General features: G+C 43.3%; 1 non-coding gene and 3 pseudogenes across 1 annotated transcript; all 4 read right to left on the reverse strand.

The window, feature by feature from the left end:
- Positions 1–11,197: 11,197 nt before the first annotated feature.
- On the reverse strand, positions 11,198–11,316 carry LOC114763887 (uncharacterized; annotated as a pseudogene).
- A 1,684-nt stretch (positions 11,317–13,000) lies between these two features.
- Positions 13,001–13,119, reverse strand: LOC114763880 (uncharacterized; annotated as a pseudogene).
- Positions 13,120–14,259: 1,140 nt separating this feature from the next.
- Positions 14,260–14,378, reverse strand: LOC114764040 (uncharacterized; annotated as a pseudogene).
- A 120-nt stretch (positions 14,379–14,498) lies between these two features.
- Positions 14,499–14,684, reverse strand: LOC114763948 (U2 spliceosomal RNA). Its single transcript, XR_003742430.1, has one exon. It is a non-coding gene; the product is annotated as a U2 spliceosomal RNA (small nuclear RNA).
- Positions 14,685–18,843: the final 4,159 nt, after the last annotated feature.

Here is an 18,843-nt window from a genome sequence, read left to right on the forward strand (position 1 = left end):
GTGTGTGTGTGTGTTTTTTTTTTGCGTCCGCAGGTTGTGTATGTCTCTCGTCCGTGGTTTTAGGTTTTCAGTTAGCCAGATCTAGCTGAAGGACAAAACCTTGAAATTGATTAAGACAGTCGATCCACAGGACTTGTGGACCATTAATAGCACAAAACAGAAATATATTGAATTCTGTCAGCGATTCAAGTCTCTCATGTGCTGTGTTGCCTGTAGCCATTGAGCTGGAGTATTCTCTGGACCAGGGTCTGAGCTGGCAGCCACTCGTGAGGGACATTCTTCCCACCAGCCCAGACTGCTCCTCCTACACCCTGCAGAGACAGCTGGTTTTGGACACTTACAACAAGTGAGGTCGAGTCACATTACCCATCTTATCATATGCCACGTACAGATTTTACAACGTACGCGGGCGGCATCATGCCGCCCCACAGAGCGTTATCCTGCGCCGCATTGTTTTTGGCCAGAAGAGGCAGCAACCGGGCGAGTCGGTTCATCATGGCGGACCTGCGGGGGCTGGTGAGTTTCTGGAAGTTTGGAACAATGGAAGACGAGTTCATTCGGGATCAACTGGCAGAGCAAACAAACAAAAGTTAATTATGTCCTCGGACGACCTCATGCTCGCCAAAGCGGTGGAACTGGCCTTTCAGATGGATTCAGCAGCTGAATTAGCTTCTCACCTGGCACCGGTGCACCCTCTTCAGTCTGCAGTGCCCACGCTTACTGTCGACTCCCGCCCTCAGAGGCCATCTTCTCCAGCACCACCTACTACTATTCACTCTGTTACCGCAGCATCTCCCCCATTCAAAACGTGTGTGGTGCGGCTGGATGGTGTTCCACTGCTGCTGGATACAGGGGCTTCACGCTCCTTGCTGAACCTGTCCACTGTCAAGCAGTTTTTTTTCCCATCATACCCTCCACCCTGACTGTGAGCTCCTGAGTGGATATGGGAATTCCAAAATAGACATGGTGGGCACTATTGGTGGGACAGGGTGGTAGTAGCCTAGTGGGTAACACTCGCCTATGATCCAGAAGACCCAGGTTCAGATCCCGCTTACTACCATTGTGTCCCTGAGCAAGACACTTAACCCTAACTTGCTCCAGGGGGACTGTCCCCTGTAACTACTGATTGTAAGTCGCTCTGGATAAGGGCGTCTGATAAATGCCATAAATGTAAATGTAATAAATGTATTTCCCTACTGCTTCGGTATCAGAGTGAGACGTTACCATCTTTCACATTTTCATGTCTCTCGTGAACTCCTAAAGTGGAATAGAATACAACTGTTCCACTTTTCAGCCTTGCTGATTATAGACTGTGTGTTTGCGACAAACAGGCTGTACAGCGGTAGTTTGCATTACAATGAAATACATCCAAAAAACGCAGTCCACTAGTGTATAATGAATTAGCATCCAGGTAATGTGTTAGACTCCCAGCAAGTGACTGTCAGGTGACTATAAAGCCTTCAAATCCAACGTGAAAGTGCACGAAATGTGTCACAGGGCTAACCTAATGGGTTTGGACTTGTTCAGCAGATGTGGATGGTGCCACCATTCTCATGGTGGGCTCACCCTGGCAGCAGAGCTGGCCCTCTCTGTTCACTGGCCTGGGCTGTCTCACCACATTTAACCACCAACCCCTGCTCCAACCAGACGTGTGACCGGTCATTCAGCCATTGTGCCGGCTTCCTCTGGCTCTTCGTGATGAAGTCACTGTGAAACTCAACAACCTGCTTGAGCTGGGCATAATCGAGCAGATCGATGCTTCACCCTGGGACTCCAACCTGGTGCTGGCACAGAAGAAGTCCGGGACTCTCCGGCCGTGCGTGGATCTAAGGTCAGTCAACACAGCTGTTGTCCCTGACACGTACCCACTGCCTACTGTGGAGGAACTGGCCGCTAAATTCCATGGCTCTACTGTTTTCTCCAAACTAGACCTTCGACAGGGCTATATCCAAGTTCTGCTGCATCCCGAGAGCCGCATCCTGACTGCTTTTGTCACACACATGGGCATCTTCTGCTATACTAGGATGCCTTTCGGCCTCAGCTCTGCCCCTAGTTGCTTCCAGAAAATTATGTCCACCATCTTTGCTGCAGTTTCGGGGGTAGTGATTTATCTGGACAACATTGTGGTCCATGGTCCAACCCTCGCATCACATGATGAGCGCCTGGACGACGTGCTCAAGATCCTGGCAGGCAACAATCTTACGCTGAATCGGGACAAATGCGTCTTCACTGTGCCAGCGGTCTGTTTTGTGGGCTTTCGCCAGTCTGGAGAGGGGATCACACCTTTGAATTCTAACATGGAGGCTGTTCTACGTCTCCCTGAACCCTCCAGCCCATCCCAGCTCGCATCCTTTCTGGGAATGACGGCATACTACTTAGTCCCTCAATACTCTGCCACTACAACCCCTTTGCATGCCCTTCTGAAAACCTGAACCCCATGGGCCTGGTCCTCAGCCTGCTCCTCACCTATCCGTCAGCTAAATGCCCTTTTTGCCAAGAACTCAATTTAAATCAACTTCATTAAACATGACCACTTAGACCCTTATGATCCATCTAGATCTCTTTTACAACAGGTAATGTTGGACTGATGCTCTCTGCTGTTGAAGCAGCTCGGTCAGATTCCTCTACCCTCTCTGGGTAGACAGAAAGGCGTGCAGAATTCCATCATTTTCCATCACTCAAAACAAAGGTGCAAGGTGCAGTTTGGTGTCGTACTATCATTGGGTCTGTGAATTGTCTCTCTCCCTTGACAGGCTTTCACACACACACACACAGAATCCCCGATTTGGATGGTAGCAGGTTTCACCCCTCGTCTGGCATCTGGATGTTCCCTTCCCCCAGAAATTCAGTAAACTCTACCTCTGGCCATTTACTGAAATAATCAACAAGAGTAATAGCAAACCCAGTCATGGGTACCCAGTTCGAATGGGCCTACAATGTCCATAGCTATGTGCTGGAATGACCCCCCCTGGGAATTCAACAGGCTGCAATGGGGCAGGGCCAGTCATAGCAGTTTTGTCACAGGCCTGGCAGGTCGAGCATAATGACAGGACTGTGTGGACTAAGTCATCCATGCGTGGCCACCAGTACAGCTCCCTGAGGCGTTTGTTTTGTGTGGACAATTCCCCGGTGCCCTTCATGCGCTAACTGTACAATGTGCTCCCTAATAGATCTGGGAACCACCAGGAGTATACCTCTGAAGACCAATGACATCTCCACAGCCATTTCACGACGAACCAAGAAGTAAGGCTTCAGTTAATCGGGAACAAGCTTTCTGACTTTGGGCCATCTGGAGCTGATGACTTGTCTGAATGAGCTAGCTCAGGGTGCTGGTCAGATTCAACTCTAAAATCAGGGGACTTCAGCTATTTCTGCAAACAGGTCCTGCTCAACATCAATGACAGCACTGTCAATCTGCCATGATGTTCTTGTTGCCAGGGTAGAATTGCACATCATATTGAAAAGCACATCAGCCTGGCTCATGCCAGCTCTGTTCATGCCTATGGAGAAGAGTAGTGAGTGTTTGATGGTGAATCTGCGGCCCCACTGTTACGTCCTGGTCTAGGTCAGGAACGTGAACAATTAGAAAGAGGGAGGGAAACGTCACTACCGTTGGAACGAAGTGATTTTTAATAAAACAAAACAATACAAGTCACGTCTGGTCACACAGTCAGGCCACGAAAAGCACCGGGTAGACTAAATGTGAACAGGGCATCTGTCCTGCGTATTTTCCATTTCTCCTTCTCTTCCCCTCTCTCCTCCTCCTCTCTCGTCTCCCTCTCTCCTTCTTCCGTCCGCGTCGCAGCACGCCGTCTTTAACGGCATCACTCCAACGGGAGCGCGAATCAGCGTCAGGTCTGGGAGGAGTTCCGTAAATTACAGGCTCCTCCTTCAAAAAGGAAAAACACCAACAAGACAGAACATACAGACCACACATCACATGATCACGGGACGTAACACCCCCACCACCAAGAATCAACATCCCCATGTTGATTAATACCACTTTTAAACTCAAAGGCCCGTGATATGGTGTCCGCTAAAACATTGTCCCCTCCTCGCTTGTACTTAATCTCTAGGTTAAAACTAGGGCTGCAACAACGAATCGATTGAATCGATAAAAATCGATTACTAAAAGAGTTGGCAACGAATTTCCTAATCGATTCGTTATGTCGCGCGACGCAGAGACGTTTGATTATTTAAAAAAAACTTTATTTGAGCGCGGAGCGGAGTGAACACACTCGGTCTCTCTCGCGCACAGATGCTAGCAGAGTTTGGCGCCTCATACATTTACATTTACAGCATTTATCAGACGCCCTTATCCAGAGTGACTTACAATCAGAAGCTACAGGGACAGTCTCCCTGGAGCAACTTAGGGTTAAGTGTCTTGCTCAGGGACACAATGGTAGTAAGCGGGACTTGAACCTGGGTCTTCTGGTTCATAGGCGAGTGTGTTACCCCTAGGCTACTACCACCCCGCTTAGTCTACCCGGTGCTTTTCATGGCCTAACTGTGTGTCCAGGCCTCATAGACAGCGCGGAGCAAAAAAAAAAAAAAAAAAAAGCGGAGGTAGAGAAATCTGCGCGAAAATATTCAAAAGCGACATGGTACGGCACGGCAATGATCCAGCACCTGAAACGCAAACATGTTGGAGTGTTTGAGGAGGAAGAAGGGAGTTCAGCAGCAGGGGAAGTCGCTACAGAATCCTACTTTTGTTCCGTTTTGAAGTGAGGAACGTAATGTCCCTGGTGCTGGTGTTTAACTCACCGCGGAGGAGAACTAGACAGGGACTTACAGCGCCACCTACAGGTGTGGAGGGGGGATGAAACAGCGTTCGGACTCTTCTCTGCGTCTCCGCGTGGACGACTCGCCTATTGTGTCCCTGAGCAAGACACTTAACCCTAAGTTGCTCCAGGGGGACTGTCCCTGTAAGTACTGATCATCACTCTGGATAAGGGCGTCTGATAAATGCTGTAAATGTAAATGTTTACCCGTCATCCAGTTTGACAAGCATGACAAGTTAGCGTTAGCGCGTTAATAACAGTAGTAAAGCAGGGGTGCTATAGTTACTTTGCATTAAAAGACAAAAGACACGTTTTTATTCACTAGCCTTTTTTGGACCATTCATTTTTCAATCTGTTGTCATGTATAGCTACACTGCAAAAAAAGCTTTTCTTACCTAGTAATTTTGTCTCGTTTCCAGTCCAAATATCTAAAAAATCTTAAATCAAGATTACTAGACAAGAAAAATGGCATGAGAAAATTAAGTGATGCTTAAAACCTCTGTTTGAGATTATATCTCATTAAGATTAGTTTTCTTACCCCATTGGCAGATAATTTAGCTTGTTTTAAACAAACAATCACTTAATTTTGAGATGTTTTATCAGAAAACAAGACATCATTTCTTATGCTATTTCATGTGTCTAGTAAATGTATCTTGATATAAGATTTTTTAAAGATTTGGACTGAAATCAGGACAAAACTACTAAGTTAGAAAAGCATTTTTTGCAGTGTGTGTCAGTGTGAGTTTGTGAGTGTGTGCATCTGCAGTGTAGTGTAGAGAACAAGTTCTGACATTCAAACAAATCCTGTTAAATTTTCTGATTTGTATTGTTCTTTATTTTTTTATAAATGATTTATCGTTCTGGCAGCTCAGTTGGCACTTTATTTAAAAAAAAAGTCTAAAAAAAAAGTCTACATATGTGTATGTTTTTATTGTTAGTCAATTTTTATTTTATGTTATTATTATTATAACAGCTCAAAGAGCAACATGTTTGTGCACTTTCTAAAGATTTTGGTTCTGTTTTTGAATAAAGGGTTGGAAAAGGGTTGGAATTTACTTGTTTTTTTTTATCCAATTCTACGATTAATAAAAAAAAACAATTGACAGATTAATCGATTATTAAAATAATCGTTAGTTGCAGCCCTAGTTAAAACTGTAGTACCAAAGACCAGCACATAATACGCTGGTTTGAGTTCTTCATACGGGCTAAAAACACTAGGGGATTGTGATCAGTAAAAACAAGGACAGTGAGTGGCGTGGACCCAACATACACCTCAAAATGCTGTAGAGCTTCTTTCTCTATGGTACTATAGTTCAGTTGGTGCTTTAAGAACTTTTTAGAGGAAAGCATCGGTTATGTTACATTCGTAGTTAAACGAGCTCTGCTACACACACTGAGCATCGTTTGAAATTGCGCTTAAGCTTGCGTGCGATATATATATATAACATTTGAAAAAAAAAAAACGAACTCATATATATATATATATATATATATATATATATATATATAGAGAGAGAGAGAGAGAGAGAGAGAGAGAGAGAGAGAGAGAGAGAGTGTGTGTGTGCGCGCGCGCACATTCGGAGATACCCCGTCTTGCGCTATACAGAGCCTGAAAGAGAATTGTTAATGCGCATGATTTAGAGACGGAAACGCCAGCATATAAATGACATGAATAACATAAGACTATTTTTGAAAATTGACTTTCAGGAGTATTGTATTATTTACATCAGTTCTGTGGGTTAGTAAAAGTAACCAACCAGACTATAGTGTAACTACTGAAAGGGATAGTTAGCCAAAAGTCACCCATTATCTACTTATCTACTTAGCTAAAAGAACTACACAATGAAACCACCAATCATCGTTATTGCTCACCTGTATTGGTCACCTTTATTGCTCAGCTTTCCACAGAGTATGAGTTTTTTATTTTTAAATTTTGGTGTATGAAGTTATTTAATGAAAAAAATGTATTGTGCACTGTCTGCTCCTGTACAGATCAATGCAGAGTTTCTGTGGGTTACTGCAGTTCCTCTGCTAACCAGATTTATGGCCCAGCTGGACAAATATTCCCCGCAACTTCTAAAAATCATCAGAAAGAAAGGAGGGACAGCCAAAGAAAAAAATGCCACAATCCTGGCGTTTCTTGATCAGGTATGATGTATATAAGTAACTACTAATATGACACTTAGCATTTTAATCCCTATATCTGATGAGGATATGTATCCTGTTCCACTTTTATTTAGTAAATATAAGTGATTATGGTTATATGCATAGTAAGGCAAATGCTATGTCTTTTTAAAATGTTAAAAGAAACTGTGTGTGGCTTGATTCAGAGGATGTGTGCGCTTTGGAAATGTCCTTTCCACACTACAAGCAGATGTCCTTCTTCTGGTGCATACACAGTAACATTTTTGTTACTTACATTAGTACTCTCACTGCCTAGCTGCGGCCTTCTCCCTTGGTGGGGAGCCATTGTTGCATTTGCAAAGTGACCAGTTCTAATGACAGCTCTTCCACAAACCGTTGAGATGCATCTATAATGCCTTGTTTACAGCTCAAATCCACATTTATCCACACCAAAAACTAGGTGAAAGCAAAGACATCCAGAATGAGAACATGTCAAGACCACTGGCTGGTCTTGTGAGAGAGCTGTAAAATGCAGTTTTGGCCTGACCAGTCAAAGAGCCATCCAGTTCTCCCTCTTCCAAGGAAGACTGCTAGTGGCCTCTGACATAATTTTGCTCTATCCTGTATGACTGCTTTCAATTAATTTGTCCTAGGGAGCCAATCTGGAACCAGGGCAAACTGAACAAGAACCAACTGTTTGGAAAGCTGAAAAAAACAGCTTGCCTCCACATTGCATAGTAACCCTTTTGAATGCTGATATTAGGAGGGAGTGTGTCCTTAAATCTCTTATCATCTACCTTGGAGAACGTGTTGAGGACCTGATAAAAGAATACATGGTATGTGTCCAGATCTTTTCTGTCTCTACATGAGATGCAACTTAGTTAATCTTTGGGTAAACTTGTCAGCTTTGCTATTGGATGCAGTGATTAATCAGTTCAGTTCTTTATTGTTCCACAAGGGGAAATTTGGTGCACAGCAGCAGTCAACAACAGTCGTGGCACAATTCACACATAAACAGAATAAATAAGTTAAAATTACAACGAATAAAAACATGAAAATCATTCATCTACATTAAAATGTGGCAAATTTGGTCAGAGCTGATTAAGAGCTTTGATTGCACTTGGGACAAAGGAATATTTGTACCAAACCATCAGCGTTTTATCAATGCTAAAATGATTCAGTCGTCTTAAAAAATAGTTGTTGCTGGCCCTTCTTGCAGATCACAGCAGTGTTTTGATTGATGCTGAGAGCATTGTCTATAATGGTTCCCAGGTACTTGTAACTGTCCACAGTATCCACCACAGATCCCCTGATAGTTGTTGGTACAGCAGGGTGGGGAGTTTTCCTGAAGTCTGTACTGAACGATTAATTGACTAATCAATGACTAATCAAGTATTGAATTTATGGACCAGTAATTTGATGATCTATTAATTTTTTTGAGTCTCTTTTTTCTGCAAAGAATGAAAAGTCAAAATTCTATGAATTCCAGTGTCTTCAATATGATTATTTTCTGGCTTCTGTAGTCTATGATAAGAAAGTGGATATCTTTGGATTCTGGGCTGTTGGTTTTGTCTTCTTGGGCTTTGGGGAGCAGTTATCAACATCTAAACCATTTTACAGACTAAAGGCCAACCACAATAATCACTTTAATTTTACTTTTTTTGTGTCAGTAGCATCCTAATATTGCCCGCAAAGTTGATTAAAATATGTAATTTTCAATGACGTAACAATCTTTCCTGTATTTTGTGTTTATGTGCACATAATTAAAGCAACAAATATAAAAGTAATTGAATGATTATGCAATTTAAAACAAATTTAGTCAAACAATTGTTAGAATAGTCTGTAACTAATCAACTTTCAAAATAGTCGTTAGTTGTAGTCCTAGATTTATCAGGTGTGCCAGACTGCAGTTGTTCACTTTCACATTTTGTCCCATTTTACCTCAAGATGTCTCAGAAAGATGAAACAGAGCAAGAGCTGGAGAGAACTACTATGACGATCTTCATATTCAGAGAGAACTCGAGCCTTCTACATCAGCCCCAAGACATCGGGATCATCATTGATGGTGTGGAAGTCCTAAATGAGTTGCCTTCTGTGGCTGCTGGAGTGGCAATGCTCTTGGACTCTGTTATGCTCTTAACATGAAATATCCACAGGGATTCCGTTTCACCTTTGAGGCTCTTCAGAAGATCCTTATGGAGCTTGATTGCAACAAGATGACCGCCAAGATTCGTAAACTGATTTGTGAGCTCCACACTGCACAATAGTATGTATGGCATGCTTGTATGAGATTGTTTGCTCGTGTGTATTTAAGTAGCCTGTAGTTCTGACAGGCTCCTAGCCAACATTTTAAGAGAGAGAGAACCTCATTGGCACTTAGTGCACTTTTCCAAGTGGTACTATAGCCATTTAAGACTTTTCTGCGTTGTTTGGCCTTGAGTTAATTGCCCTTAAGTTTTTGGATTTGTTTTTATTTGGTCTTATAGGGACATCACTGCTTCCAGAAAGCAACATTTCATTTATAGTTTGGATTGGCTAGAGCGTGCATGTATTTAGACTTAGTACCATGTGCGTTTGTACTGGTTAATTTGCTTGGAAGGCAATACATTTTTTATTTGTCTTGCATATAAATATGCATTTATATATTTGTCTTAAGTTTATATCTGTGTTGAAAACAACAAAGACCATTTTTGATAACAAATGTTTATTTTATGGGCACTGTGTATTAAAATGTTTAGAAACAATAAACAATTTTGAAATAATCTGTTGACCAGTCTTGTTTTTTTTTAAAGAAAATGCTAATTATTTTTGAGGTACAGTAAAATTAAAAAGTGAAAAATATAGTTTTAATATATCTAAATACATTAACTGGTGACAAATAAACATTAATTCATGTTGAATGTAAAAACATTAGGTTGGGTCAATTTCAAAATATTAGTTTGGTCCAATAACTACAATATGGTTGCATGTGAAGAAATTTATTTGGATCAAGTAAAAAAATTAAGGTTCGGTCAAGTGCAGTAATATGATTTACATCAATATAAAATAATCAAGTCATCTTAAGTGATTCAATTTAGTTTCTCTAAAGTCAAATATTTTAGATGTGAAAATGGGACATCCATTTCTTTAGTTTTAGCACAGTTATTCTTTTTACAGTGTTGTTAGCTTTTTTCAGAGAGTTGGCTTACGGTCATCCCAGCATGTTTTGACAGAGCTACACAATGGGTCAAAAGAATACTTAGGAAAACGTGCCGTGCGCTGCCTAGCAAATACCGCACACGTTCCGAGAATGGCACACCACGGCGCCTTTTTCAGGTTAACGCTTCTCGGCCTTTTGGCTAAGATCAAGGGTGGAGACCTCGATCACTTCCTAAATAGATTAAGGGCTTGTGCCAATTCAGGGCCAAATCCACTTTTATTTGGGAGGATATTGTACTGTTTTTTTGAAGGTATTTCTTAACAACTTTGTAGGTAAGTAGTCAATTTAATTTGTATTTTGCTGGTTTTGAATTTATATTTTTTAGGTTTTTTGAGCTTGTTGTTTGGTTTGGTGTGTTTGTGCACTTTGAGGCGTTAGGTGCCTCCACTATGTCGGCTGTTCGAGCTGGCAGGTGGAGGCACCACAGCGTACGTTTCTTGTTCAGAGAAAACAATGGGGTAAAATGTACAATGTCACGACTAGATTTCTCAAGACACCTGGTGCAGAAGTGTTGAAGACATTAACTGCATTATATCCCTACCACAGAGCAATGGTTTTGATTTAAGTTTAAGAACAGCAAACATGTTAAGAGAGTTTTGGGTCCGTTTTGAACATGTAAAAGAACAGTTTGCCATGTTCAAGGTGGAGAAACTTTCAGATATTTCCAGGAAAGTAGTGGTCATAAGAATGTTTAATGAAACTGTGATGGGGGAAGACATATGCGTTTGGCAAGGGAGGTTCAAGGTAAAAGGTACACCTATGAAAGTGGTGGACGAGGATGGCATCTGGACCTGCGCTTGGAGGATTCCCATTCAACAATGGGAAGATCCAAGCGCACACCAGGGCCTGAAACAAATACCACAAGTGATAGTGTTGGGGGAGAATCGGGGCTATATCTACTATCAAGGCATGCCTGTGTATGATTGTCTTAGAGAACGCAGACACAGAAACCTGCAGTGAAGTTTATAATAAAAAAAAAAAAGAAAAAAGGTGAGAAAACGTATCAAAGAGTGAAAATACCCCTTAACTTACTTTAAAAAAAGTTAACAAGGCGATGTAAATACTTTCATTTTAAAAGTTTTACAATAGTTAAAGCTTACAGCACCTGGCATTCCCACGTAGTCTCCCATCCAAGTACTAACCAGGCCCAAGCCTTCTTAGCTTCTGAGATCAGACAAGATTGGGCAATCTTCAGCTGGTATGGCCGTAAGCAAACTCTGCTTGAAAATCTTGAACTTTACACCAAAGGGGCTTAAGATAAGAGATAAGATAATCCTTTATTAGTCCCACAAGTGGGAAATTGCACTTGTCACGGCAGAAAGTGGACAGAAGCAGAAGGTAATAGCAGCAAAAACAGAGGTAATAGTATCACCAAAAAAAATAAGATAAATATAAATGTACAATATTGAAAACATATCAAAGAGTGATACTCCCGCTTTACTGTCAAATTATGATGTAGAAAAGGCAAAAAGTTGGAGTGGTAAGCTTTTATTTTCAAAACAACAAATAAAGTGCACACCTTCCTGTCACGTCCATGCGGGCATGACGCGGCGGGTGCACGGAGAGGAGGACGAAGAGTGACGAGGAATGAAGGACGCTTTCACCTGACATCACGAAACCGGGGTTTAATTAGTGAATCACAGGACAGGGGAGACATCCGAGACGTAGACACTGGTGAACACGGAACATAACTTCAAAAGACCTGACAGCGGACAGAAACAGGGCAGCTTTATACATTTGACACAGGTGAGAACGATTAGGGAACATTACACATGACAACAATGAAACTCCGGTCCGGATCCTGTTCCGGACCGGAGTAACCCCATTTCGGACCGGATCCTGACAGAATCCCCCCTCCTATGGCACGACGCCTGGCGGGCCAGACGAAGCAGTCCATGAAGGAGGGAGAAAAGTCCAAACACAGTCTAAATGGTCCGAGTGGACAGGAGGAATCGAACGGAATCGATTCAAAAACCAGAAAGGATGAGATGAACAGAGAGGATTGATAAATGACTGAATGAATGAATGAATGAATGGTCCAGTATTCCAGATGGACGAGCGGCGGTTCTCCAGCGCAGACGGCTTCGGGCCAGTTTGGTACCGGCACCTCGTCCGCCGTCCGCATGCGTCCGCCGCTCCCTGTCAGTCTCCGGCTCGCCCCGCTGAATGGCCGCTCCTCACCTTCAACGCCGCCAGACACGGGACTGAGAGGCAGGGGTCGGGACCCTGCTGAATGAAGCCATGGAAGGCCAGGGACAAGGAAGCTGGCGGCGTCCTCCCGGCGAGTCGCGGCTCCTCCGATCTCAGCGGGGCTGCGTCAGGTGGCGTCCAAATGTGGGTGAGGTCTTTCTGTCACGTCCATGCGGGCATGACGCGGCGGGTGAATGGAGAGGAGGACGAAGAGTGACGAAGAGTGACGAGGAATGGAGGACGCTTTCACCTGACATCACGAAACCGGGGTTTAATTAGTGAATCACAGGACAGGGGAGACATCCGAGACGTAGACACTGGTGAACACGGAACATAACTTCAAAGACCTGACAGTGGACAGAAACGAACAGGGCAGCTTTATACAATTAACACAGGTGAAAACGATTAGGGAACATTACACAGGACAACAATGAAACTCCGGTCCGGATCCTGTTCCGGACCGGAGTAACCCCATTTCGGACCGGATCCTGACACTTCCAGATGCAATGCAATACTGGGTTGATGCGTGGAGCGGATGGAGCAGGCCCCTTTGCCAACTCCCTGTTCTAAAAATCCTCTTATTATGTAGTCCAACACTGGGGGACGTATCAGATATTAAACTGACATCAGGGTGCGTCGCACCTTAAGTCCCACAAGAGTGAAAATACCCAATAACTTACTTTAAAAAAAGCTAACAAATAGTTAAAGTTTACAGCACCTGGTATTCCCAGGCAGTCTCCCATCCAAGTACTAACCAGGCCCAAGCCTTCTTAGCTTCCGAGATAAGACAAGGTCGGGTGTTGTTCAGCTGGTATGGCCGTAAGCAAACTCTGCTTGAAAATCTTGGACTTTAGACAAAAGGGCTTTCAAAACATTACAAAGAGTGAAAATAACTCATAAGTTACTTTGAAAAAAGCTAACAAAGCTATGCAAAGCGATGGGGCCCCGCAGGGACAGAAGGCGCCGTTCCTCTTCACAATCTATATTGCAGACTTCTCACACAACTCCACCAACTGCTTCCTGCAGAAGTTCTGTGATGACTCTGCAATAGTCGGCCTCATCACTGATGGGGACGACAGGGAGTACATAGAACTGACAAGGGACTTTGTGGACTGGTGTCAGCAGAACTACCTCCAGATCAACACTGGAAAAACCAAGGAGCTGGTGGTAGACTTCCGCAGGCACAAACATCCTCCACTGCAACCACTGGACATCCAGGGTATGGATATTGAGGCAGTGGAGAGCTACAAGTACCTTGGTGTTCACCTGAACAATAAACTGGACTGGACTCATAACACAAATGCACTTTATAAAAAAGGGCAGAGCAGCTGTACCTGCTGCGGAGACTCAGGTCTTTTGGAGTACAGGGGCCACTCATAAAGACTTTTTATGACTCTGTAGTGGCATCAGCCATCTTTCACGGTGTGGTCTGCTGGGGTAGCAGCATCTCTGCTGGGGACAGGAAGAGGCTGAAAAGGCTGATCCGGAAGGCCAGCTCTGTTCTAGGATGCCCTCTGGACCCAGTGGAGGTGATGAGTGACAGGAGAATGGTGGACAACATCTCCCACCCCATGCAGGAAACTCTGACAGCACTGAGCAGCTCCTTCAGTGGCAGGCTCTGCACCCACGATGTGGGAAGGAGAGGTTCAGAAGGTCTTTTCTTCCAACCGCTGTCAGACTCTATAACAAAGACCTCACAGCTGACCACACACACACAGACAAACACACACACTTTGGCACATTCTGTTAAATTGTTAAGTGTTTTAATTGTAAATTTGTACATATATACAGATACATATTTATCTTGTTTTTTGTGCTGCTATTACCTCTGTTTTTGCTGCTATTACTTTCTGCTTCTATCCACTTTCTGCCGTGACAAGTGAAATTTCCTACTTGTGGGACTAATAAAAGTTTATCTTATCTTATCTTAAATACTTTCATTTTAAAAAGTTTTTCAATAGTTAAAGCTTACAGCACCTGGTATTCCCAGGTAGTCTCCCATCCAAGTACTAACCAGGCCCAAGCCTTCTTAGCTTCCGAGATCAGACGAGATCTTGTGTTCTTCAGCTGGTATGGTCGTGAGCAAACTGTGCTTGAAAATCTTGGACTTTAAACAAAAGGGGCTTGTAAACATATCAAAGAGTGAAAACTCCCGCTTTACAGTCATATGATGGTGAAAAGGCAAAAAGTTTGTGTGGTAAGTTTTTATTTGCAACACAAGGCAATGCAATACTGGGTCGATGCGTGGAGCGGATGGAGCAAGCCCCTTTGCAGACTTCCTGTTCTAAAAATCCGCTTAATATGTAGTCCCCCGCTGGGGGACGTATCAGATATTAAACTGATAAGAAGAGATTTTTTTTAGTATTTTTTTATGTGACAGTCAAAATTATTCATCTTTTTTAATACATTTTTTTGTTTCTACAAATGACATTAAGTGTAAATCATAGTAACAGATTTACATGTTTGAACAAAAATTTTAAATGACATAAGTTGTAAAAATAGTAAATAAATAAATAACAATTAAGTCAAGTAGAAGTCTGTGGAAAGGGCTGCAGGTGTAGCAGAGTCCTGGGGGCCGATCCAGGTTTCAGTCAGTGCGAGTACTTCGAGGTTGCGTTCTGTTGCAAAAGCGGGAAAGTCAGCTTTGTTGACCGCCGACTGACAGTTCCACAGCCTGAAAGCGTACTCAGGGTGACAGTACAGCTAACGCAGTAACGCGAGTGTAGTACCCAAAGTACAGGTTAAATTGGCATCATCTTCAGATGTCCCAGGTATGACCCCATCCAGAATTTGACCATGGCTGCAGTTTTATCTTCTTTGGAGGGGTTTGTTGCATACTTTAGATGTAGGGCAGTGTATTTACTTCCAAGAAATAAATAGGGGTCTGGGAGCCTCTTTCCTCCTTTCTTTTGACTTTTTTCACCTGCATTCTTTTTAGTCTTTCCCATTTTGACTCCCATAGGAAGAAAACACTGCCCTATCCAGGCTCACCAAGAAGACCCTAGGTGGAATAAAAAAAGAACAGTAAAAGCAAAGGCAAATTCACTGCTTTAATAATTGAAATTTTCCCTTCCATCGTCAGACCTTCCCCTTCTCTGACAAATTCAACCTTACGTTTGTTTGTTTAAAATCCATGTCCATCTCTGTTGGTATGCCCCCCATTACCCAAAGAGCTGGGCTTCAGACTTGCGCCTGTTGAGCTTTGCTCCTGATGCCTCTCCACACCATTCAGTCAACTCCAGAGCTCTTTGGGCCGATATGGCATCCGTGCTTAAAAGGGTCACATCATCCATGTATAAAACACACTTTGCTGTTAATCCACCTGGTAAACTCAGCCCACTGATCCATTGGTCCCTTCGCATGATCTGTGCCAGTAGCTCGATGCATGCCACGAACAGGAGTGGAGATAGTGGACACCCCTGACGAACACTAGAATCAATGTCTATTGTTTTGTTCAAAACCCCATTAACCAAGATCTTGCTATTTATGTGAGAAGGATCTGGCTGCAGCCACTGTGGAGGTCCACAGTGAGTAGAAACATGTGACCTCCACAGTAGTCGAAAACTCATGACTTCAAAATTGTAGTTTTTGTGTTGTATGCCATATTGCACTATATTGGAATAAAAGGTTTAAAAAATATAGGATATACTTAAAATAAATCGACTTTCACAGAAAAAAAAACTAAATTACATTTTTGTTACTGAGAAATAAATGTGGTTCTAATTAACGATGTTTTTTAAATGCGTAAAATGTATAAAAATGATTGATTACAAGGCCTTATTTTGGAACAGCCAGTACACAGCAGTATGCAGATCTTCAACAACTGCTGGCTCCTGTGTCAAGCAAATGATGCAGAACAGTTATTTTAACAGTGAGTCAAAAGTCACTAACCATTTAATTACACTAGTGTTTAAAGTGAACACTGACCTGACTGACTTCCGGTATCTTATGCTTTTTCAGCCTGAAAATGGCCACATGTTATCCTTGCAGCACAGCTTTGGCACCCTCTGTGCAGTGTGCAAAAAGCTTGCCATGGCTTAACAGAAAATGTTGATATTGTTAATGTGTCTAAACCTTCAGTACAGAAGTAGTAATATAAGCCAAAATATAAATACCTCCTGATATCAAAGTTCTCCATCAACAGCAAGCACCACCATTTCCGCAAGTATGGCATGTCTGACTGTAAAATATCAATATGAACAATATTTAACAACTTTCAAAAGATGTAAGACTCTGTTGCTCTCAAATTAAATAGGATACTTACAGTACTATGGTGTAATCAAATGATGCATCCAGTGCAGACTGTTTGGGGAAAAAAAAAAAAAAATTACATTGTTTTGGAGCTTAATTTAACTTTTGTATGAATCTTAAGGTAAACTGAATAACAGAAAAATCACCATTAACATGAAGATCCTACAGTCAATTCCAAAGTTTTGACTCTGAAAACCTTTTATTACAATGAAAATAAATCCTAATTAATAAAATCCCTTAAAAGAAGACTAGTAATTCTAGTCTAGACACAGCGGTAAGCTTTCTCGCGCGGTTCTCTGTAGAGGTGAGTAAATAAACTTTGACTCTGTCTTGGGTAGCTTGTTTTTAAGAAGTGCTTGTGTTTTTGTTGACGTGACTAGGCGAGCTAAGTTAATGTATTAGCTTTCGCTGTCGTTATTGTTGTCAATCGGCGTCAGTTTCACCCGAACTAGGTACACGCCCACTCTTGCGTAGTCGTGAAACGGGTTATAGTCAACTCCACTACCTGTGGACCGCACCTGTAGTCACTCACAATTTGACCTGTACTTGTGGTACTACTCTCGCGCTACCGCGTCAGTGGTAGCGTCAGCCCTTGTGTGAAGACCCACTTGGGTAAAGACCTGCGACTCGTCCTGCGCGACTCTACCGAGCAGTAAAACCAAAATACAGGTAACTTCACCCATGCTCCTCTCCTACTTCTTTTTGCTAATCATGTCCATCCAGAACATTCCGCTCATTCACTCCAGGCGCCCTCCTCGATTCAATACAAACAGAACACGCAACACACATAACCTCCACACACTCTCCCAGGCCTCATCTTGCCACCCTGAGTACTTGTTCGGACTGTGGAACTGTCAGTCGGCAGTCAACAAAGCAGACTTCATTCCTGCTTTTGCTACAGAACGAAATCTCCAAGTACTCGCACTGACTGAGACCTGGATCCGCCCCCATGACTCCGCTACACCTGCAGCCCTTTCCACAGACTTCTACTTCTCTCATACCCCCCGCCCCACTGGCAGGGGAGGGGGCACAGGCTTGCTCATTTCCAAGGACTGGAAATTCACTCCCGTTTCTGCTATTCAAACAACCAGTTTTGAGTTCCATGCAGTAACTATTACACACCCAGTAAAAATGTCCATAGTTGCTGTATATCGTCCTCCAGGTCCGCTGGGGAACTTTGTAGAGGAACTAGACACAACTCTCTCCTCAATTATAGATGAGGAACTGCCCCTTGTGCTACTAGGAGACTTCAACCTCGATCTCCTCAAGCCACAAACCACTGACTTCCAACACTTCATCTCTGCTTCCAACTTCACACTTCTCTGCACGCCCGCAACGCACAGAGCTGGAAAACAACTAGATCTCGTACTCACACGCAAATGCTCCACAGCCAACACTTCTGTCGTTCCTCTACATCTATCCGATCACTCTTTTATTCACTTCAGACTATCCCCCCTGGCACGCACCACACCCACCTCACACTTAACACAATTTCGCCGTAATCTCCGTACCCTCTGCCCTACTCAATTGTCTTCCGCTGTCTCCTCTGAGCTCTCCCCCCTAGACATCCTCTCTATTCAGGACACTAACCGTGCTACAGACATCCTTTTCTCCACACTAACATCTTGCCTCGAGAGACTCTGCCCTCTAACCTCAAAACCAACACGTGCGACTCCACCCTCACCGTGGATCTCTGACGAGGTTCGTCGCCACAGGTCCCACCATAGAGCAGCTGAAAGGCAGTGGAGGAAATCCAAGTGCCCGCTTCAACTTAATAAGTATCAATCTCTCCTAAAATCCTTCTCTGCTGCTGTAACTACAGCAAAGACCAGATACTTCCAGGACAAAGTAAACAACTGCAATGACTCTCGAAAACTTTTCTCGACTTTCAACCGTCTCCTGAATCCTCCACCCCTCCCCCCTCCACTTCTCTCTCATCTGAAGACTTCGCCACCTTCTTCACAGAAAAGGTGGCTGACATTAGCAAACAATTCTCACCACCTAACCCCAGACCCCGTCCTGCTGTTACCTCTGAAACCAGGAATCTGTCTTCCTTTACTCCCCTCTTTGAATCAGACGTGTCTACACTTCTCCAGTCTAGTCACCCCACCACCTGCTCCCTGGATCCAATCCCCTCACACCTCCTTCAGTCCATACAGCCCACCATATTATCTGCTCTGACACATGTCTTAAACTCCTCACTCACAACAGGAACATTCCCCACTGCTTTCAAACAGGCTGTCATTACTCCCCTGCTCAAAAAACCCACATTAAACCCATCTCTACTGGATAGCTACC

The sequence above is a fragment of the Denticeps clupeoides genome, chromosome 14 (assembly GCF_900700375.1).
Source record: "Denticeps clupeoides chromosome 14, fDenClu1.1, whole genome shotgun sequence".
NCBI lineage: Eukaryota > Metazoa > Chordata > Actinopteri > Clupeiformes > Denticipitidae > Denticeps > Denticeps clupeoides.